Here is a 24,452-nt window from a genome sequence, read left to right as displayed (position 1 = left end):
ATAGTCCACTTAAATTGTTTCCTATCCCCTTTGATTTTTTCAGTCAAGGCTCCATAAATTCTATTAAAACCTCTAATAATTTTTTTGTAAAAGCTAGCAAGTCATGAAAAGATCTTACCTCAATCACAATTATTAGTGTAGGCCATTTAATGATAGCCTCCAATTTCTTAGGGTCCATTTTTAGATCTTCTACTAAAACTAAAACTCCCAAGTACACCAACTCCTTCTTCATAAAACTAAACGTCTTCAGATTTATTAACAACTTTTCTTCACTCAACTTATCAAACACCCTACGAATATCCGTCAAATTCTCCTACAAAATCTTACAAAAGATCAATATATCATTAAGGTAAATAGTAAAAAACTTACCCAGAAACTCTTTTAGTGCCTCATTCATGAGTTGTATGAAAGTACTCAGTGCATTGGTTAGCCCAAAAGACATGACTAACCATTCATACAATCCTTCCCTTATCTTGAAGGTAGTTTTCCACTCATCCCCTTCTTTGATGTGAATCTAATGGTGACCACTCTTTAGATCTATCTTTGTGAAACACATAGTTCCGCTCAAACAATTCATAATATCATCCATTTGCGATAATGGAAATTTGTACTTGATTTTGATCTTGTTGATAGCTTGAGAATCTATGCACATCCTCCATTATCCTTTTTTTTTTTGGGTGCTAATACTACTAGTAAATCACAAGGACTCCCCTTCTACAACAACTCATGCACTTATCTATTTAACTCCTCACTTTCTTCTAGTGTCATTCTATGCATTTCCTTCTTTGGAAAATTAGCTCCTAGAATTAAGTCCATTTGGTGACTGATCTTTCACACTCATGGTAATCCATCAGGAATATTATCTGATATAATATCTAGAAAATCTTCTAATATATTTGCAACTTTTGTAGGCACCCCTTCTACTTTTTAAACCATATTTTGGAATTATAGAAAAACACATATGCTCATGCTTCATACACTCTAGGAAATTATTTGCATCAACAAAACATACCCTATTAGCACTACATAACTTTTCATCTATGTCTTTTAATGGTTTCAGCTTATGTTGTTTCACTCCATCCTTTGTCAGAGTGTACATATTTGCACGCCCATCATGTGCAACATGCCTATCAAACTATCATGACCTACCCAACAATATATAACATATGTCCATAGATACAATATCATATAACACCCCATCCTAGTGTTGGAATCAATTATTCAATTGTATATTATCATTGATGTTTACATAAATGTCTATATTAACCAAGCAATATAGAGTTTGTAGTATTAACCTTGTATATCTTAGTATTGACTGAGCAGTCAGGTAATGAATACTTTCCAATATTAACCGAGCGATTGGTTAATGAAAGGATTCTATTGTCACTTAGGTTTGCACCCTTGTCCAAAGCCTATGCATGAGGACAACCTAGTGAAACATGGAAACAACCTCCAAGCTGTGGGACTTGAACTATGAGGTTGAGTCTCTGAAGAAGGCTGACTTCCTCTTACTATTAGGATGCACCTAACTACTCTTGGAGAGGAAAAGGGAGAAGGAGAGCATGAAATCAAATCTACCTATTCTAATCTAAAGAGGTGATGCACCAAAATAGAGTGTTCAGACCAATCTCTGCCCATATATGCACTATTGAACCTGAATGAAACTAAAGATATACACACTCAGACTTGCTTTAATCTAATAATCACATGCAGATCAGAAAACTAAGATGAATGACACAAGGAAAGAAAGATTCACTTATATTATCATTCACAGGATAAGGAGATACAGTCATGCAGATCAGAGATCTCTACAAGACATCAGTGAGAGGTAAAGAGTTCTTGCACTTTCACACCAATGGCTGAAGGAGATAAGGTAGAATATCATTCAGTTCAGAGGCAAAGGGAATTTTTACACTGAAATTACAGAGCAACAACAGAGAAAAGTCAGAGAATGATTGACCTGAACAAAATCTACAAAATTTGCCTTTATAGTTTAGGCATAACTGAGATGTCCTCTAATTGTAATTACTTTGCAACAACTTGCCATTAATTCCTACAAGGAACAATCATGGAGAAAATTTGATCTGGATACGAATCCAGATGCGATGATATCTAATCTTTTGTGTCAAATAATGCCTTGAGAAGATAGAAACGACACCATTAAGCTACTCTGACCAAGTAGATGGATTGGATTGGAGGGGTGGAGTGTTTTCTCATGTTTAGCATTCATTTCTTGGTGGTTGGAATCAATCATGAAGATCATATTCGTGTAAAATCATGGCTTTCCCCTATTTCTAGTTCATGAATCAGCATGGTCAGCAAGTCAACATAACCCTAGCACTGGGATGAGCCACGTGGACCAATCAGTTTACCTCATTTTTCCACCTCGCAGGTCTTCACGCGGTTGACCATGCCTTTCTTCACTAACCACGCTGGCTCCTCAAACCCTAACCGTGATAGCTACAACATAACTGCCAGCCCTTATCTGTCAATCCTGGTCAAGCCCATGAAGACACATGTCATCTAGGCGCTATGTCGCTATGCATATCCTTTGAGCAACTTCCCATAGCGAGATAGTGCCCAACATTGATTTTCCTTAGATCTGACGATTGTGGAGACTCATCGTATTATTTTGCTTGCCTTTAAACTTTTGGGCCCACGAAACACCTCAGCATACCCGACATCTGACTCAGCCCGAACTGGTACCTTTCCTGTAGCTTTATAACACTCGGCCCCACTGATCCACGTGGCAAAAGGGCACTATGTCACTATGCGTAAAATTCTTGTAGCTTTCCATAGCAAGATAGTGCCCGCTATTGTTCTCCATGAGATCAACGATGGCAGAAGATCTGTGCTTGCCTCCATAAGGTTTCTGATCCATGAATCCACTGGCAACCACCTGGCACATCCTGGCATATCCATCTTGGCGAGAACTGGCCCCACTGATCCACATTATGGCTACCCGCTTTCTTGTAATATTTATCTTGCATGCACCTTGATTTTGTAGGAAAGCCTCAGCCGTGGATCAGATCACATCAGACGGTGAGGACTTATCCAGTACCTAGCTGTGAGGAGGGCGGGCAAATGACATCATCTGGGACACGTGCCCTCCACTTGCTTTCTTGCATTTTTTTAACTTCCTTGCACTTTGATAATGTGAGAATGCGCCAACCCTTGATCTGTGAAGATCTGATGGTGCATAGAGATCTGTAGAACTACATATTTGTTAAGCTAGATGGGCCAATGAGATGCCTTTGTCATACTTTGACTCATCTGACAACTACCACGGAAGACAAGCTATCGATACCTTCTGAGAAAGTGGGCCTATTACGTCAACTGAGTAAGGTGTCACCAAATCCCTTCCCCTCATTATTTAATTTCCTCCCATCTCCATAATGCAAGAAAGCGCTAGCCCTTGATCTGGGGAGATCCGACGGTGCCCATAACTTGTAATTTCTAGACTTGCATGACTACACTCTGCGACACCACCTGGACACATGTCAACAACCCGCTTTCTCACATTGTTAGAAGCTCCGACAAAGCTCAGAATGTGGGGAAGCGAGCACCAATAGAATTGCCAGCTCAGCCAGCCACCTTCTCCAACCTGCGGCCCACAAAAGGAATATGGATCCACCGTATTTTCCAAATTTTTTTGCAATGTTATTTTCTGCCTGGGTGCTATGTCATTAACGACGAGGAACATAGCTTTTTCAATAGCGCCATGGCACCCACCATGGATCTGTCAAAGTCTGGTGCTGGAGAAATAAAAGGAAAAGGAGGACCCACCATGACACATGGCTAAAAAAGGCTTTCTCGCATTATTTAAGGGTCGTGCATCTTGATAATGCGGGGAAGCGGGGAACCATAGATCATGGAAGATCTAATGGCATGGAAAGCTGTACACTAGCAAAAATAAAACATAAGGTTTTATCATTCAATTTTTTTGATATCTCCTGGGCACTTAAATAATATTAAATCTGGGAACTAGCCGTTGGGTGGGGTTGAGCATTTGAATTTGAATTTTTGGCGAGAGACAAAAATGACAACATTTCTGGTGACTCACAGGGGATGCTAGCCTGCTATGCATAAGACCAGTGGCCTAAAGCATCCATTGGGCTATAGAGTAAAAAAGATGTGGATCCTATGTATACTGTGAGACTCTAACCCTACCTCTGCGGCAACAACAAAATACTAAAGAAACTTTGTTTCTGCAACTGGAACTAGAAAACAAAAACTTCCTTCTGCAACCTTCAAAATTTTGAAACTTGTTGTCTCACAGAGAGACAACCCTGTGCTCGTGCACTTCTTGGAAAATAGGAAACCAATAGAAAGAAAAACTACTCTAATATGTACAAATATTTACAAAGAGAGGGGTCAAACAAACCCATTGACTGGTTTTCTGAAATAGTTGCCCTTCCTTATCAACTGGTTTCTTGTTCCATACAAAAGGACATCCAAATGGATCAGCAGGTATGACAAGCACACTACTGCATAAAATATCTCTTTCCCAATGCTGAAAATAGTGAAGCTTTCTAGCACAGGGGTGTTACCTTGTGAAGAAAAACATACCTGCTCCTCCTTGTGATAATCTTCCTCATGCTCTAGAATGAACATGACTGGGGGCAACTTGCTAATTTTTTGTAGAGCTAGATACCTTATAGGGAATCGTCTTGATGGTGTAGGGCCAGAGGAATCATCCTTGACCACTTGACTATGCTCTACAATGATATTCTTCAACTAGTTTGGAAGTGGCTCCTCCTTTTGATTTTTTTCCGCATCTTGTTCATGCTGCCCATGAACCACTTCCTTTGGATCTACTAGTATGGTGTGATCTTCCACTTGTTGTTGTTGTGGAACATGCTCCTCATATATAGGAGATATTGATTCGATATTCATGGAAGAGCAAAGAGCATCCAACTCATCCAAAAGATCATCCTCATCATTGATCTCCTCCATTGTAGTTTTGAAGATATGCATAGGTTGGGGGAAAACGTCATGTAGGTTAGCATATTCCTCCTCAAGGAAAAAGTTATCCTTGAGGCCTTCTTGTCTGTCCTCCACATCATAAAGGGTTGTCTGCTGCAGCAAATGATCCTCTTCCTCCCTAGTAGCAGATCCTCATTCACTGGCAAGGGCTCAAAAGCCATGACTTTCTCCTCAAGAGGAGGAATAGACTTATTTTCTTCTTCTTCTTCCTCAACAAAAGAAGGAAGCTCTTCAGATAAGAGGGTTGGGTCCTCTTCCTTTGGCTTAGCAGCCTCCTCTTTGTTCTCCTCAGTAGACTGCAACTCCTCACATGGAATCCTTGTGGGTTTGGATTCACTCTCCCAAAACTCTGTATTTGAACCATCAGAAGTCCATACAACCAGCCCACCTGGAAATAATCTAATAGTAATAGGCTCGGGGGGTTCATGACTAGTCCAACTCTCTCTTATAAGGGATGGAGGGGCTACAATAGCAGGATCTTGTGAGGGAGGGGGCTTCCTAAAGCTTGGGATGACATATTTGGGAGAATGGGGGGTATCTACTTCCTTGGCTTGAAAATGAGCTGACTGGAGCCTCATTTCCTACCCTCTTGCTGCAACAACTTGCCATACAAGGTTCTCCTCAAAATGTCTCTATTTCTCCCTCTCTTCTTTCTCATGTTGGAGGTCGGCCTGGTAGGCCATCTCCTCCTGCTGTCTCTCAAGTTCTTGTTGCCTTGCAACCTCATCAAGCTGCTCATCCATCTCCTCAAGTTGTCTATCCCAGGCCAATAACTGCTCATATCATTTGTCTATCTTCCTATCCCATGAATCCATACTCTTTTGGAATCCCAACAACATATCTTTAAGTTCTTCAATTAAGGATGTTGGGACTAATGGAGTAGAAGCAGGCAGAGGGTCAAAGTTTTGAGTAGCTTGGCTATAAACAGCTTGGGGTGGAGATTGAAATTGGCAATATGAGGGCTAAGGAGTAAAATTTTCATGATATGGGGGGGAATAATGGCTATTTCTATGAAATGAATCCATAACAAAGTTTTCATAAAAGCTACAATTTCATAGAAAACTTGAAAATCACAAAAAGATCAAAGGTGATCTTTACATACCAGCACTGTTTCCATTTGAAACCAGTAGATTTGCACTAGAGTTTCCATGGTGTTTGATTGGATGCCTCCAAAGGCTAATGGCACTAAGAATAACACCCAAATTATTAGTGTATTAGGATCAACTAGCTAACTAGCGGACTTTAAATCTTTTGACTAGTGTCCCACCGGGCGTGCCAAAAACTATTGGTATGACTGGTGGAGGTTCTAGAAACTAATTTGAATCTGACTATTTGTCCCACCAGGCATGCCAAAAAAATTTGTCACTTAGGTTTGCACCCTTGTCCAATACCTATGCATGAGGACAACCTAGTGAAACATGGAAACAACCTCCAAGCTGTGGGACTTGAACTGTGAGGTTGAGTCTCCGGAGAAGGTCGGCCTCCTCTTATTATCAGGATGCACCTAACTACTCTTGGAGAGGAAAAGGGAGAAGGAGAGCATGAAAGAAAATCTACCTAATCTAATCTAAAGAGGTGATGCACCAAAATAGAGTGTTCAGACCAATCTCTACCCATATATGCACTATTGAACCTGAATGAAACTAAAGATATACACAGTCAGACTTGCTTTAATCTAATAATCACATGCAGATCAGAAAACCAAGATGAATGACACAAGGAAAGAAAGATTCACTTATATTATTATCATTCATATGCCAAGGAGATACAATCATGCAGATCAGAGATCTCTACAAGACATCAGTGAGAGGCAAAGAGTTCTTGCACTTTCACACCAATGGCTGAAGGAGATAAGGTAGAATATCATTCAGTTCAGAGGCAAAGGGAATTTTTACACTGAAATTGCAAAGCAACAACAGCGAAAAGTTAGAGAATGATTGACCTTAACAAAATCTACAAAATTTTCCTTTATAGTTTAGGCATAATTGAGATGTCCTCTAACTATAATTACTTTGCAACAACCTGCCATTAAGTCCTGCAAGGAACAATCATGGAGAAAATCTAATCTGGATACGGATCCAGATGCGATGATATCTGACCTTCTGTGTCAAATAATGCCTTGAGAAGACAAAAATGGCACCATTAAGCCACTCTGACTAGGTAGATGGATTGGATTGGAGGGGTGGAGTGTTTTCCCACGTTTAGCATTCATTTTGTGGCGGTTGGAATCGATCATGAAGATCAAATTCATGTAAAATCTTGGCTTTCCCTTGTTTCTGGTTTGTGAATCAGCATGTTCAGGAAGTCAACATAACCCTATCACCGGGATGAGCCACATGGACCAATCAGTTTACCTCATTTTTCCACCTCGCAGGTCTTTACGCGGTTGACCATGCCTTTCTTCACTAACCATGTTGGCTCCTCAAACCCTGACCGCAATGGCTACAACATAACTGCCAACCCTTATCTGTCAATCCTGGCCGGGCCCATTAAGACATGTGTCATCTAGGTGCTACGTCGCTATGCATATCCTTCGAGCAACTTCCCATAGCAAGATAGTGCCCAACGTTGATTTTTCTTAGATCTGACGATCGTGGAGACTCGCCGTATTACTGTGCTTGCCTTTAAACTTTCGGGCCCACGAAACACCTTAGCATACCCGGCATCTGACTCAGCCTGAACTGGTACCATCCCCGCATCTTTATAACACTCAGCCCCACTGATCCACATGGTGAAAGGGCGCTATGTCGCTATGCGTAAAATTCTCCTAGCTTTCCATAGCAAGATAACGCCCGCCATTGATCTCCATGAGATCAATGATGGCGGAAGATCTACGCTTGCCTCCATAAGGTTTCTGATCCATGAATCCACTTGGCAACCACCTAGCACATCTTGGCATACCCATCTTGGCAAGAACTAGCCCCACTAATCCACGTGGCAGCTACCTGCTTTCCCACAATATTTATCTTGCCTGCACCTTAATTTTTTGAGAAAGCCTTAGCCATGGATCAGATCACATTGGATGGTGAGGACTTATCCAGTACCTAGTTGCGAGGAGGGCGGGAAAATGACATCATTTGGGACATGTACCCTCCACCCGCTTTCTCGCATTTTTTAACTTCCTTGCACTTTGATAATGCGAGAATGCGCCAACCCTTGATCTATGAAGATCTGACGGTGCACAGAGATCTGTAGAACTGCATATTTGGTAAGCTAGATGGGCTAATGAGATGCCTTCATCATACTCTGACTCATCTGACAACTGCCACGGAGGACAAGCTGTCGATACCTTCTGAAAAAGTGGGCCCATGACGTCAATTGAGACAGGTGTCGCCAAACTGCTTCCCTGCATTATTTAATTTCCTCACATCTCCATAATGTGGGAAAGCACCAGCCCTCCGACGGTGCCCGTAACTTGTACTTTCTGGACCTGCATGACTACACTCTGTGACACCACCTGGATGCGTGTCAATAACTCGCTTTCTTGCATTGTAAGAAGGTCTGACAAAGCTCAGAATGCAGGGAAGTGGGCACCAATAGAATTGCTAGCTCAGCCAGCCACCTTGTCCAACCTGCGGCCCACAGAAGGAACACGGACCCACCGCATTTTCCAAATTTTGCTGCAATGTTATTTTTTGTTTGGGCGCTATGTTGCTAATGACAAGGAACACAGATTTTTTGATAGCACCATGGCACCCACCATGGATCTGTCAAAGTCCGATGCTGGAGAAATAAAAGGAAAAGGAGGACCCACCATGACATGTGGCCAAAAAAGGCTTTCCTACATTATTTAAGGGTTGCGCATCTTGATAATATGGGGAAGCGGGGAACCATAGATCATGGAAGATCTAATGGCGCGAAAAGCTATACGCTGACAAAAATAAAACATTAGATTTTATCATTCAATTTTTTCGATATCTCTTGGGCACTTAAAATAATATTAAATCTGGGAACTAGTCGTTGGGTGGGGTTGAGCATTTGAATTTGAATTTTTGGCAGGAGACAAAAATGGCAACAGATTCCTACTAGGAATATTAACCAAGTGGTCAGGCATTGAAAGAGTTTAGTATTGACTGAGTGGTCAAGCAATGAAGAAGTCATAATGTCAACCGAGTGTTTAGTTCTGGTGTTGACTGAGTGATATCAGATTGAAACTACAAAATGTTTTATTAATTGAGGTTGACTGTTTGGATGTTTATTGATGTTTTCAAAGGGTTTTCAAGCCAAAATTTCCTAGCTTATGATATATAAGAAAGGTCAAGTTGTGAGGACAAGTGGAGTATCAAGATGAATATGTGAGAGAAGGCAAGGAAAAGAAGGAAAGTGTAAAAGTTAAGTTGCAAAGATACATCTGACCAAGAAGGATCTAAAAGTCAAGCTAGAAAAAAGATCTAAATTAGAAAAAAAATTTACTTCTTAAATTAGGTTAAATTGATGTTGCTTTTTAACCATCGTAGTAGTAAACAAATCTCTTAACAAAGTTGACTTAACAGTCATTTTCTAAATCCTCTAACGAGGTGACATTTCTAGATTGAAGTGTTTGAAGACCTCTAACCAAGCCATTCCTAACAAGGTGAACTAAATCCTCTAATAGGATCATACATATAGTACATTTTGTAACCTTTAATAAGGTTGGCTCCTAACAGGGCTCACTTCAAAAGAGTGATAATTATTGTGACTAGTTGCAAGATTATTTTTCCTAAATTGGGTTTCCACGATGTCATCTACATTCATATTATTTACTTATGCTTTATATTTCTGCAACTAAGTCACTAAAGGATAAAACAAATTAATACATCTTAAGATTACTTTTTTAACCAAGCTTCAGTTATATTCTAGTGTTGACAAAGCTATTCAAGTATTATATGATAAGTGAAAGATTATCTTGACATCTAAGGAACAATGATTAATTTTTGTGGTAACTGATTCACCCCTCTCCTCCAAGTTACTCATCTTACATTTCCAACACCTAGTAGCTTCCAATCTTGAATTTCACTAAGCATTTCTCATTGGCCATGACATTGTGGTCATCTTGCACCCAAGTGATATGGTATGGACATAAGCATTTCTACCTCTTTAGTTTTAATGTTGTGACCATTTTTTATGACACTAGATTGTCAGTCTTCCACCATCAATGATCACATCACAACACTTATCTTCACATTTTCACCTTGTGTGAAACAAGATCCTCCTTTGATCAAGTTCATTCTCACCACTCAACAGGACTCTTCTTTTAACTAGGACATCTCCTCTTTTTGCATCTTTAGAATGTGATGATTTGGCATCTTCATCAACATGTGTAACATTGACCTGGCCTTCAGTTCTATCAGTCCTTCCTTGGCACTGGAAAGATTCAAATGTTCTATGCCCTTCTTCTTCATAGTGAAAACATTTTCTAGAGAAACCTCATCTTCCAGATCCTTGCCCTTTGCCTCTTCCTCTCTATTCCCTATTGTTATGATCATTAAAGTCATTGGAATTGGTTCCCCTATAGTTATGACTACTATTTTTTCCCTAATCCTTGGTATTTTGATCATCATTTTGGCCTCCATAAGACCATCTGCCAAATCTTCCACCGCGACCTCTTCCACTATTCTTGTTATCTAACTTCTAGTTCATCTTTTTCTCAACTCTTAGGGAAAACTGGTCCATGTCTTCAATATTGTTCATTCAGATTAGACTCAATTCCTCTTGAATACTTGGCCTTAACCCATTAAGATAATGTACAACTTTCTGCTTGTCATCTTTTGAGAACTTGATAGAAATTTTTGGTAGACTCTTGAATAGATTTTCTTGATTTCTTCAACCCTTGCATTTTCTTTAGCAGATCAGGCTTATAATCCACAAAAATGAATTTTCACTTCACATTAGCTATCATCTGGTCCCATCTTGTGATTTTTTCCTTCCCTCTTTTATTTTTCTCCAACTGAATCTATTGCCACCAGATTATTGCATGACCCTTCAGTTTGGCCTTCGTAAACTTGACCTTATAAGGATACTCAATATCTTCATAGTCAAAGTATTCCTCCAACTCAATAATTCATTCAATCAACTCCTTTGGGTTAAGATTTTCTAAAAAATGTGGGAACCTCAAACTTAGGTCTTTTTTCGATCTTGGAGATGGCTCTAAAAATCCTCTCTTTGGTACAAGAGCACCTAGGGAAAGGTAAAACCCTAAGCCTAATTTTGTTTTGTAAATGGTCCAACCAACCATTGTGGTAATAAGGACTAGTAATAAAGTCCCAATATGTGTTTAGGTGGTTTTTTTTTTAATAGGTTTTTGATTAGGAGTTTGAATTTGTCAATTAGGTCCTGATAAGGGGAAAATTACAAAAGTTGCTCTAAGAGGCAAAATGGGGTAAAATAATTGAAAAGGAGACAAGGAGTATTTAAAGGTGATCCTTATAGGTTCTAAGGTCATCCAAGGAGGATTGGTAACATCTTATGCAAATTTGAAGAGTTTAGGAGCAAAATTGCAAAAATTGTCAAAAAGTTGAATTAACAACTTTACAATTTTTGCAAAATTACTTGACAACTTTTAGGCAGTTTTTGCAAAATCAATGAATTGGGTAGTTATGGTTGGAACTATAGGCTAGGATGGAGGATTAATTTTATTTAATACTTTCCCAAATCATTTTGGAGGTGTTGGAAGACTAGATGTACGGAAACCACCTGTAGTAGGACAATTTTGTGTATCTAAAGCGTAGTTTTGGAATTTGTTTGAAGTTTTTGGATTGAATAGAGGACTATTTTTGAGGGAATAACATCTTGAGTTCATTTTTTGAATCTATGTATAGTTATTTTTATTTCAAGTAAGTTTTTTTTATAGGGTTTTGAAAATTATTTGTTTCTTGTGAACCTGTTGTCCAATTTTGTGCTGCAGTTATGAAATGGGCTATGGCTTGAGTGTCCTTGGTCTAAAAACCATGGCTCTTAGAGACCAAGAAATAGCCTCTATACATTTTTTAAATATTTCTTGTAGAGTTTTTGGAAGACCATTTTCTATTTCTACAAGCGAGCCCTAGGCAAGTAGACAAGTTTGGCAAGGCGCAAGGAGAAGCTTGTAAAGCAATTTGTGCGGAACAATGGATTGATATGGATAAATCTTGACTAGGAAATGTCAGAGACATGTATGAAGGTATTAGAAATCAAAGGAGGAGGTTGGAAAGGGAGTTTGACACCTGTGGATAAAGAAACACTAACATTGCCCTTAAAACCCTTGAAAGTAGGGTTTTTTGAATCCGTATTGTAGGGACATTACTGGAGGCCAAGACCTACAAAACATTCAATGGGTGATCATGTAAAAAAAAAGTATAGTATACACCAAGGTGCCTTGTTAAGGGATTTTTTGAGTTATAGAACTTTCCTTGTTTCTAGGAGGGCTAAAAGGGGCTCTTAGGGCTACAAGGCCTAACTAGTCCATATGAAGGGTTATGAGGGTAAGCCTTGGAAATTTGGTTTAGAATGATGGGAAATGAGCCAAGAAACAAAGTGGGAGGGTTCAATCTTGTTTTTGGAGTGGTTGGTTCATTTAGTGAAGTTTTGATAAACTAGGCCAAAGAATGCATATTGGGTGAACATGGGAAATGATATTAAATTTTGAACTGTTGGGAGAGCTTCTTGGGTAAGGGGATAGTATAATGATCTTCTAGGTTTGGGTTGGGAGAGAAAAAACTATAGCAGGATAAGAGTATCCCAAGAAGAGTGAGAGAGCTCTTAGTTGAAGTAGCTCCTTGTCACTCTTCTTCTGGTTTCAAAATTGCCTCTTCTTGAGCATATTCTTCTTCTTCCCCTTCATCCTCATTTTCATCTCTTACAACAAGATTTATTTCTTTGCACATTTTTAATTCCAATGCTTTTATTTATCTCTGGAGGGCTCTAAAATGCTCAGGTGTAACACCTACAACTCTTCCACCACACTCTCTTTGTAGAGGCATTTTTGCGGTTTCGTTGAAACACTAGTGCAAACTCCCTCACAATTGATGATTTGTCTACATGCTCAACCTAAACCACAGTCCTAGTGCAACTTCCTCATAGTTGGTGGTCTATTTACACACTCAAGAACTCCTTCTTTGATACCACTTGATGAAGGGTATTCCCCTTAGTACCATAAACACATAACAAAAACAAATAATTAAAAATAATTGGGAAGAACAAAATATGGACTTCTTATTATCATCACAAATGTGGAATTACATTGTTTTGAAATACAATATACAAACATAGAGCCAAAAAATACTACCGACCATTGCCTAAACATCACTACAAGCCTTCCTTATATAGGAAGATTTTCACAACTCGGGAAGGTTCTAGACATTAACCCTAGCCCTTGAGGTTGACAAAACCCCACTTAAAAATTATTTCCTAGATTATTACATAGGGTCAGCCCTAATATAGTTTAAGGTACCCCAACTTTTAGAGGCCATAACTTTCAAATTGTACATATGATTTTCAACTATAAGTACTTATTGGAATCATCGACTTCTGAACTACAACGCCTAACACATGCAATTGCCTGTCATCCTAGGTAGGACCCTATTCTTGAGCCTCTAAGGCCTTCAAATCTAATCTCAAAGCTTTTGTACCCAAAAACCTCAATAACATCCGCAATACATATGGTATGGAAATACAACTCCATTATCAAGCTGATATGACTAAGATGAACCTCCACCTATGAAATCAGAATATTATGAGATTGTATGACCCACATACTAAAAATAGTATAATAGTAACTCTGTAGTGAAATAACCTTTATAAAAAATTGTTGGTCTTAGATTGGTTTTGACATTTGAGTGTCAACACACTTAACCAATTCTCAAGATGATGCCGAGTATAATATAGATGCTGAGCTATAGTGAGATGAGTTAGAAATTCAATAGGTGCGAAGTGAAATTTAGGTGCTGAGTGAAGTTCAAGTGCCGAGTGATAAGTGATATCGAGTCACTATAGATGCTAAGAAAAGTATAGATTCTAAGTGAAACAAAATTTCTATAGGAGCCGAGTGAGACAAAATTCCTATATGTGTCGAGCATCAGCAACTAGTAAGTGTTGAGTAACACAGAATCAACATATGAGTTTGTATCTTCACAAATTCATATGTAAAGCATTTTTGAGCCAACATAGGATGAATCTTGAAGGATCTTGAAGATAAGATCAAATATTTTGCATTACCTATGTAATCAGCATGTAGCCAATAATAAAAATGGAGAAAGCATGCAATCAATAGGAAAAGTGAAAGAATTGAGCGAGAAATGAATAGTGAATATTGATCATAGATTCGTACCTAACCTTAAGTCTTCGAAGCCTTTAAAAGGAGGATGAAACCCCATTGTATGCATGAGTATGAATGGTGTATGGGTGAATTATAGCGAAGTGCAGAAGGGTGTAAAGACTTAGACAAAGCAAAGAAACATTGAAAAAGTTAGTTGATCAAGAATAGAGTATTAAAATTTCAAGGAGAGACAAATTAGATCAAGCAAGGATCAGAGTAGACAGAGCAAAACAAGGATTTGGAATTAGCAAAAGAAGATTGAAAGTTATTAGGTCAAGACATTCTACTATACTTTCTAACCATTGTATTGTAAGAATGAAAATCCTATGATGATAGGTTGGCTTAGTAGCTATATAGGTTTAATATCCATATTGTAGATCCTTGACAGGATTGTAAATCCTTTAACATGGTAAAATTTCAAGTGAATGTTTGTAAATCCTTTAAATAGGTCACTTTTAACAGGGTGTAAAGTCTTTATTATGACAGGCCTTTCATAGGGCAGACCATTGGAAGTGGTCAAACTTTGTAACCTTAAACAATTACATATTGCTGCAGTGATACTTTGTGGCTGTCATCCCCACCCCAATTTTACATTCTCACTTTTGGAGGGTTTCTGGATTACCAAATCTTGTGTTATCCATTTTCATGCATGTCTTTACTTTCATGTTTATTAGATGAATTAGATGCATGCAAATTTTTTCAGTTAAAAAGTTTTAGATGTTAAATTTAGTTACTTTTGATTCACCCCCCTCTTAGAAGTAAATCTTCCCACTTGTAAATCCCAACAATTGGTATCAGAGCAAGGTTCTCACAAGGAGGAGCCTTACAACTTGGAGCAAAGATCTAGAAATGGAAGTCTACAAACTTGGGAAGATCATAGAGAATTAGGCAATCGATATACAACTTAATCTACACACTTTAGAAGAAGCTAGAGAAGAACTGAGAAAATCCTTAAAGAGAAGAAGAAACATTGCCATAGCTGAGAATGATAAATAATACAAGGAGACTGACACCTCAAAACTATTTGCAAATGGAGATTCCAAAGAGTTTGATGCAACAATAGTAGACCTAATGGAGAAGAATAGTGTAATGTCCCCATTTTAGCAGTTGACCAAGTGTGTGCGCGTTAGCCTTGTTCTACATGGTCCCGAGGGCTAACGAAGGGTTTAATGGGATCTTGGAGTGTTTTGGCCTAGTCATTTCCAGTTTGGGCCAAAACGAAGTTGATTTACTTAGTTTCAGGCATACTTACTATTTTTAGTAAGTCGGCAGGACACAGTGCAGGTCAATTTTGGAGATTGGACTCGATACTCCTCGGTGAGAGCTTTCCGATGAGCTATCACTCGCATTATTCGGAGTTCGATTGCTAATACATTTTAATGCCTGAAGTTTTATTAAAGTAACGTCTAATTTAATTGTAAAATATTAAAGTGTTACTTTAATATATATTTTATGGTGATGTGTACCCAAGGGAGACATAAGGGGTATTTTAATATATGTTTTATATTACACATCTTTTATCCCACATTGCCCATATGAGTTGAGGGGACCCGTGGGAATAGAATAAAAGGAAGCATTTGTGGCTTCATTAGACAGGTTGAATATGAGAAGAAATTGGTGTGTGAGTTGCAGCTCCGTTCTTGGCATTTGAGGACGTCTATCCTCTCTTGTAACATTCTAGACGTCATTCCCTTGGGGTTTGGCCTTTGGAATTCTTTGTTATTGGCTTCATTATTAGGCAGTTTAGTTGCATTTCCGGCTACAGGTAGATTTGGTATTTTGCTCATATCTTCTTCACTACTTGTCTGACGCTTATGCCGCTTTGAGGGAATGGTATTATGAAGGTAGTGGACTGATTGAAGGACAAAGTATTGTAGCAGCAAGTTCGAAAGCATGGGCTGGAGTATTATGTCAATACTGCTGAAGTAATTAGTGAGTTGATAAATCTGCCATGTATTTGGTTTTATGAATTCTGAAAATAACATTTTATTAGCAGCAGTTCATTTCCACTTTGCATATCATTGTAGTTTCTTTCTTGTTTATGTTGTATGATACCAATTCCATGCACAAAACACAACAAACAAATAAACATTTGATTTCCGGAGTTATAAGGGGTTTAAAACATTAAACAGAGAAATAAGAAGTTGAATGCAAACTGTTTGACATAATTCCTTTCAGCAATTTGGTTTAGTTTTTTTAAAAATCCAGGGGTGCTCACTACAGTGGTATCAGAGCTATAAGTCCTGCCATCCTGTGGAGGTCTTATAGAGAATTTGGAACAGCCGGATAGAGGGAAAAAGTAAGTAAAAAAAAAACACAGGCTAAGCATTTATGTTTGAGCATGCGACAGGGGTCTTATAATTTTCGCGATACCAGAGCAAGACAAAATAGGATTTCAGACTTGCAAAGCAAACAGTCTAGTACATCTGTGCAGGGGGACATTGAATTCAACCATACAGACACAGAGGAGATATTCTGTGATCAGGACAATAATATGGGTGATCGAGATGACAGGAATACAGGATTAGGCGGAGGCAGAAATGCTGGTCCAGATCAAGGGGAGGTACTGTTCCGACAGTTACTGGATACATTAGAGCAGGGGCAGCGTATGCAGTAGGAGCAGAATAGGCGAATGGACATGATGTTGCAGCTCATGGCTAGACAGATCGGTGTCAATATTAATCCAGGTGATGCCAACAACAGAAACAATAACAACGAGGGAAACAATAACAACGGGGGAAACAATAACCATGAAGGCCAAGGCAACAACAATGGTCCTGAGAATAACATTAATGGTAATAATGGACACGGTAACAATGGGAATGAGGCTGATAACTTTAGACACGTTGCACGCCTAGCACGGACTGTGAGCTCGAGACCTCTTCTACCCACTTTTCCACCCAGAGATCCGGTTCATCCAGTAAACGAATAGCAGATTACCGAGTTACAGGATCAGTTCAGGAGGGACTGGGAGGCTAGTGGACCAGAGTTTCAGGCGGATATTTCTCTTAGAGATTATATGGACTTGAGGATGAGACACATGCCTAAAGCAGGAGGGAGGAATCAAAACTTTGAGCTGAGGAAGAAAGTTGGAAAACTTTCTTTACCTTATTATGATGCTTCAGGGAAGATGACTGCACGAGCTTGGGTGCAGAAGGTAGATACATACTTGCAGCTTAATCCTATGCCTGAGGAGGAGGCTATCAAGTATGCGGCTATGCACTTGGATGGCGTTGCACATGAATGGTGGCATCATGGCATGGTGACTTTGGGGCATAATCAGATTACATCTTATGAGGAATTCACCGAAACATTGATTGGGAGATTTGACACTAAGGATCCCGAGTTACATTTCAAGGAGCTAGCACAGTTAAAACAGTCAGGTTCTGTGGATGCTTACATTGTCGAGTTTTAGCGCTTGTCTGTACTTGTTACTGATATCTCTCCTAGGAGATTGGTGGTGTTATTTTGTGATGGTCTTGCTGATCCATTACGAGGTTGGGTGAAGGGACATGATCCACTCACGTTAGCTGAAGCAACTAAAAAGGCACGAGATTTAGCCCCTTCGGTATACAAAGGAAAAAACCATTCAACAGATTCTTCCTACCGCAAGGACAAAGACAAAAAATCATTTCAGAAAGAGTATAGCAAACCCAAAGAAGGATCAAAAGGACTAGACAATGAAACCTTGAATGAACTTCGAAAGAAGAAGCTGTGCTTCCATTGTAGAGAGCCTTGGGACTTATCTCATAAATGTTCTCTCAAGGCTAAGGCAAATCAAATGGAGTATTTTTCAGCAGAAGAGTCAGAGTCAGAAGGGGAGGATCAACACTCCGATTCAGATGAGGGTAACACTATAGAGGAGAGCAACATTCCTAAGGATGATAGATCGTTGGCATGCTTGACAGGGGCCCAAAAGGCAATCACATTTAAGGTCAGGGGTACTATCCAGGGGCAGAAAGTGATATCTCTTATTGACACTGGGGCTACACATAACTTCATAGATGCACAGTTGGTAGCCAGGAGAGGGTTACAGAAAGAGGAGCATGATGGGTTTAGAGTCATGGTGGCTAACGGTGATAAGTTATTATGCACTCGGAAGATATCTAATCTTCGCATCAGGTTTGGAGATGGCTACGAGTTGGAAGATGAGTTCTATGTTGTGGACATGGGAGATTATGATGTCATCCTCGGCATGACATGGATGGCTTCACTAGTTGAGTTCACACTCAATCTAGCGAAATTGGAGATGAGATTCCAGCATGAGGGGAGAACTGTGGTACTTAGAGGGCTTTCAGATGGAGGTTGCAGAATAGTGTCCTTGAGGAGAATGCAGAGACTTTTTCGTCATGATGACATAGAGTGGGCGACAGAGTGCCACATTATGCCAACTTCACCAGAGCCACAAGAAAAGAGTCATCCACTAGATGTCCAGAAGATACTTGATAGACACGCTAAAGTATTTAGCGATATTCCTCATGGGGTTCCTCCTGACAGAGGGATGGAACATGTTATTGAGCTCGAGGAGGGAGCCAAACCAGTTATGATTACTCCCTATCGTCATCCTAAGAAACACAAGGATGAGATAGAGAAGGCGATTAAGGATTTGTTGGAGATGGGGCATATCAGGCCCAGTAAGAGCCCTTTTGCTTCAGTAGTAGTATTGGTAAAGAAGAAGGATGGGACAATGCGCATGTGCATCGATTACAGGGCACTGAATAAGAAAACAATTAAAAACAGGTATCCCATTCCTAGGATTGATGAGCTGATTGATGAGTTGCATGGGGCATGCTTCTTCACCAAAATTGATTTGCGATCCGGATACCATCAGATTAGGATGAGAGCAAAGGACATTGAGAAAACAGCCTTCCGATGTCACTATGGCCACTTTGAGTTCATGGTTATGCCATTTGGTCTAACCAATGCACCTGCTACATTTCAAAGTTGTATGAACCAGGTATTCAGGAAGCAGCTGAGGAGATTTGTCCTGATCTTCTTTGATGACATCTTGGTCTTCAGTAAGACCTGGGAGGAGCACTTACATCATCTGGAGGAGGTGTTATCTATTCTGGAGAGAGAGTCATTGTATGCCAAGGAATCTAAATGTGAGTTTGGCATGACTGAGCTCCTTTACCTGGGGCATATCATTAGTGCAGATGGCGTTCGGGTTGATCCCGAAAATATTAGAGCTATTGTAGAGTGGCCTACTCCCACAAACCTTACACAGCTTAAGGGATTCTTTGGTTTATGTGGTTTTTATAGAAGGTTTGTTAAGGGATTCTCACAGATTGCTACACCCTTGACAGATCTTACCAGGAAAGGAGCCTTCGTGTGGACAGGGGCAGCACAGAGGTGTTTTGAGCATTTCAAGCAGGTAATGTCTTCATGTCCAGTTCTAGCTCTACCGGATTTCACAAAGCCTTTTGAGCTTCATTGTGATGCATCAGGTGATGGGATTGGAGCAGTATTGATGCAGGAGAAGCATCCCATTGCATTCGAGAGTAGGAAGCTCTGAGGAGTTGAGAAAAGTTATTCTGTCTATGACCGGGAGATGTTGGCCATAATGCATGCATTGGCCAAATTTTGATCATATTTGGTAGGTGGACGTTTTGTGATCAAGACTGATCACAACAGTATTAAATACTTCATGAGCCAGTGTGATCTTAATGACCGGCAACAAAAATGGGTGACTAAATTGCAGGCTTATGACTTTGACATAGAGTTTGTCAAAGGTAAGAAAAATGTGGTGGTTGATGCCTTATCTCGGAGACCTGACTTATGTGCTCTGGCAGAGATTTCAGGAGATTGGAGAGATCGGATTATAGCAGAGTATGTCGGAGATGCTTGGGCTTCTGGATTGATTTCAGGTACCATACAGGATGATCGCTATGAGGTGATAGATGGATTGATCAGAGTTCAGGATAGGGTTTATTTGATTCCGTCATCACATTTGAGAGAGGCGATATTGAAGGCATTTCATGATGCACCCACAGCAGGACATCCGGGGGTCTTCAAGACCTACAGGAAGATCCGAGAGCGGTTTTCATGGAAAGGGCTCAAGGATGATGTTCAGAGGTATGTCAGGGAGTGTATGGTTTGTCAACAGAATAAGGGAGAACACACATTTCCTGCAGGTTTATTACAGCCCTTGCCCATTCCTGATAGGAAATGGGAAAGTATTTCGATGGACTTCATCACTGGTTTACCACGAGTGCAGGGAAGGGATTGCATCTATGTGGTGGTGGACCGCTTGACGAAGTTTGCTCACTTCTTTGCTATTCCGTCCACTTACATAGCAACACAGGTGGCAGATCTTTTCTTTAAAGAGATATTCAGGTTACATGGGCTGCCCAGATTCATTGTCAGCGACCGGGATAGTAAGTTTATGAGTGTTTTTTGGCAAGATTTGTTTAGGTTGTGTGGTACAGATCTTACACCTAGCACTAGTTATCATCCGCAAACAGATGGGCAAACAGAGATTGTGAATAAATGGGCGGAAGGATATTTGAGGAACTATGTAACTACACAACAAAAGGCTTGGATCAGATGGTTGCATATGGGAGAGTATTGTTATAACACCACTTATCATATGTCCATCAAGATGACTCCTTTCATGGCACTCTATGGTTATGAAGCACCTAGCTTCATGGATTTAGTTTTGGGGGACAGTAGAGTGCCCAAAGCCAAAAACTTATTGCAGGATAGTCAGGACATCCTGAAAGTGCTCAAAGAGAATATACAACAGGCCCAGAATCAACAGAAATTGTATGTTGATCAACACCGAATAGAGCGTAGCTTCGAGGTAGGGGATATGGTTTACTTGAGGCTACAACCATATAGACAGTCATCGCTCAAGAAGAGCGGAGCTGAAAAGTTGAAACCTAGATTTTATGGTCCCTACAGGGTGATTCGCAAAGTGGGCAAAGTCGCCTATGAGCTTGAGCTTCCAGAGGGCAATCGAGTGCACAATGTGTTTCATGTGTCTAGGCTTAAGAAAGCCATTGGTCAGAGTGTAGTGCCTTCTGCAGATTTACCCCCTTTGGATGAGGAGGGGAAGCTTGTGTTAGTACCTGAGGCTATTGTGGATACCAGAGATAGGAAGCTTAGAAACATGATAGTGAAGGAGTATTTGGTCAAATGGAAAGACCTGCTGGAGGAAGATTCTACATGGGAGAGTGAGCAGGTTATTCAGCAGGCTGGACTGAGGTTGCTTGAGGACAAGCAATTTCAAGGGGGGTGGACTGTAATGTCCCCATTTTAGCAGTTGACCAAGTGTGTGCGCGTTAGCCTTGTTCTACATGGTCCCGAGGGCTAACGAAGGGTTTAATGGGATCTTGGAGTGTTTTGGCCTAGTCATTTCCAGTTTGGGCCAAAACGAAGTTGATTTACTTAGTTTCAGGCATACTTACTATTTTTAGTAAGTCGGCAGGACACAGTGCAGGTCAATTTTGGAGATTGGACTCGATACTCCTCGGTGAGAGCTTTCCGATGAGCTATCACTCGCATTATTCGGAGTCCGATTGCTAATACATTTTAATGCCTGAAGTTTTATTAAAGTAACGTCTAATTTAATTGTAAAATATTAAAGTGTTACTTTAATATATATTTTATGGTGATGTGTACCCAAGGGAGACATAAGGGGTATTTTAATATATGTTTTATATTACACATCTTTTATCCCACATTGCCCATATGAGTTGAGGGGACCCGTGGGAATAGAATAAAAGGAAGCATTTGTGGCTTCATTAGACAGGTTGAATATGAGAAGAAATTGGTGTGTGAGTTGCAGCTCTGTTCTTGGCATTTGAGGACGTCTATCCTCTCTTGTAACATTCTAGACGTCATTCCCTTAGGGTTTGGCCTTTGGAATTCTTTGTTATTGGCTTCATTATTAGGCAGTTTAGTTGCATTTCTAGCTACAGGTAGATTTGGTATTTTGCTCATATCTTCTTCACTACTTGTCTGACGCTTATGCCGCTTTGAGGGAATGGTATTATGAAGGTAGTGGACTGATTGAAGGACAAAGTATTGTAGCAGCAAGTTCGAAAGCATGGGCTGGAGTATTATGTCAATACTGCTGAAGTAATTAGTGAGTTGATAAATCTGCCATGTATTTGGTTTTATGAATTCTGAAAATAACATTTTATTAGCAGCAGTTCATTTCCACTTTGCATATCATTGTAGTTTCTTTCTTGTTTATGTTGTATGATACCAATTCCATGCACGAAACACAACAAACAAATAAACATTTGATTTCCGGAGTTATAAGGGGTTTAAAACATTAAACGGAGAAATAAGAAGTTGAATGCAAACTGTTTGACATAATTCCTTTCAGCAATTTGGTTTAGTTTTTTTTAAAATCCAGGGGTGCTCACTACAAATAGAGCTCAAGTAGAAGAAATCAGAACACTCAAGCTTGAACAAGAATCACAAGCCATGATGCTTTGTGAAGTGACTGAATAGAAGAAAAGAGTAATTAAAGATAAGGCTATGCTAGAAGAAGACAAGAGAAATCTTGCCAATAGACTGGAAGAGAAGTCAATTGAGCTTGCAAGAATTTCAAACATGCAGATAGACACCCTAAGCTAGATGATGAATGCACATCATGAATTCAATGTCAAGGACATTGAGATCTCTACAATGAAGATGCAAAATGAACAACTGCAAAATGACCTAAAAAGAGAGGAGGAAATTGCAAAGAGCTTCAACAAACCCAATGAGGCAATCAAGTACTTTGAGCAGCTACTAAAATCACCAAGGGCTAGCAATGATACTTCAGGAATAGGATACAGTAACACTGAACAAGGAGAGTCATCCAAGACCATAGAAGAAAGAAGTAATGAAGGTAAGAACACTAAACCTACTTGTCATCTCTGTGGTAAAAAGGGACATACCTTTAATGTGTGCAAGAGAAAAAACACCCATCAACATAACAAACCTAAGAATGTAGGTTACTATCATAAGTGCAAAAAGAAAGGACATCAAGCACATAACTCCAAGACTAGGACTATCAGAATACCAAGATTTGAAGGTCACTACTACAATTGCAAGAAGTATGGACATAGAGCTTTTGAGTGTAGATCAAAGCCTATTTGGACATCTAATCAGCTTGCCAAGGGAAATAACCATGGACATCACTGCAATTGGGATTACAACACCATGTATAGCTATCATTACTGTCAAGAATATGGACACATTCCTAAAAATTGTATAAGAACACACTTCAGAGGAAACTATAGTAGATGGTTGAGTCAAACCACATGTTTTAGTTGCTTGAAGACTGGTCATGTCAGTAGAAATTGCCCAACTAGGTCAAAGACACCCAATTCAGAGTTTAACAAAGGAAAATAAAAGATGGATGTTGAACACATGAAAGGAGAAATGAATAAGACTCAGAGGAAGAAAGATGGGAGTAGCACATCAAATGAAGGGATCACTTCACCTAACAGGTCAAGTGATCACACTTCATCAAATTAAGCAAAGAGAAGACATATGGAATTGATTTACAAAGCTTTATCATACATCAGTTCCTAAATAAGCAAGTACAAAAAAGAAGAGATCAACATGATTAAATATGCAAAGTTAAAATTTCAAGATTTCACAAGTGTTGTCGAGTTGCTCTCAAATGTTGAATAAAATTTCAATACATGTCGAGTAAATTGTCAAAGATAGTAGAAGTCAAATGATTAGTTGCAGCCGAGTTGGTAGTGGAAGCTGAGTAAAAGGAAAATTTAGTAGAAGCCAAGTAAAGAATACTCCTGTGGATGCCAAGTGTTGAAAAGGCAATGGAAGTCGAGTAATGCAAAAATCCTTAAGAAGCTAAGTGGATAGCTAGAAACACACTACACATTAAATGCTATGAAAATAGGTATATTATTACATTTTCAATCATTTTTCTTCATCGCAAATGAAGAGAAAAGATGCAAAAGAGTGCAGAATGACTCCAAAGTAGAGAATCCAATGTTTAAGTAGATTTCAATAGCAATTCAACATGATTTCATCAAATTCAAGGTAGTTACATTTGAGTCGAGTTATGCAATTTCACATTTTCTTTGTGTTCAAACCCTAGATCGCACAAATGGCTTCTAGCTCTAGGAAAATACAAGGGAAAGAACCGTTTGAAGTTTAGCTAGTGTCCAATGAAGTAAAAAAACCTAATTTCTAGCCAATCCCTGAAGTGGCATATAAAAATGAC

This window comes from Cupressus sempervirens, chromosome 2 (genome assembly GCF_028749045.1).
Source record: "Cupressus sempervirens isolate cs-2001-9-10 chromosome 2, ASM2874904v1, whole genome shotgun sequence".
In the NCBI taxonomy this organism is placed as follows: domain Eukaryota; kingdom Viridiplantae; phylum Streptophyta; class Pinopsida; order Cupressales; family Cupressaceae; genus Cupressus; species Cupressus sempervirens.
This window is presented reverse-complemented; position numbering follows the sequence as displayed.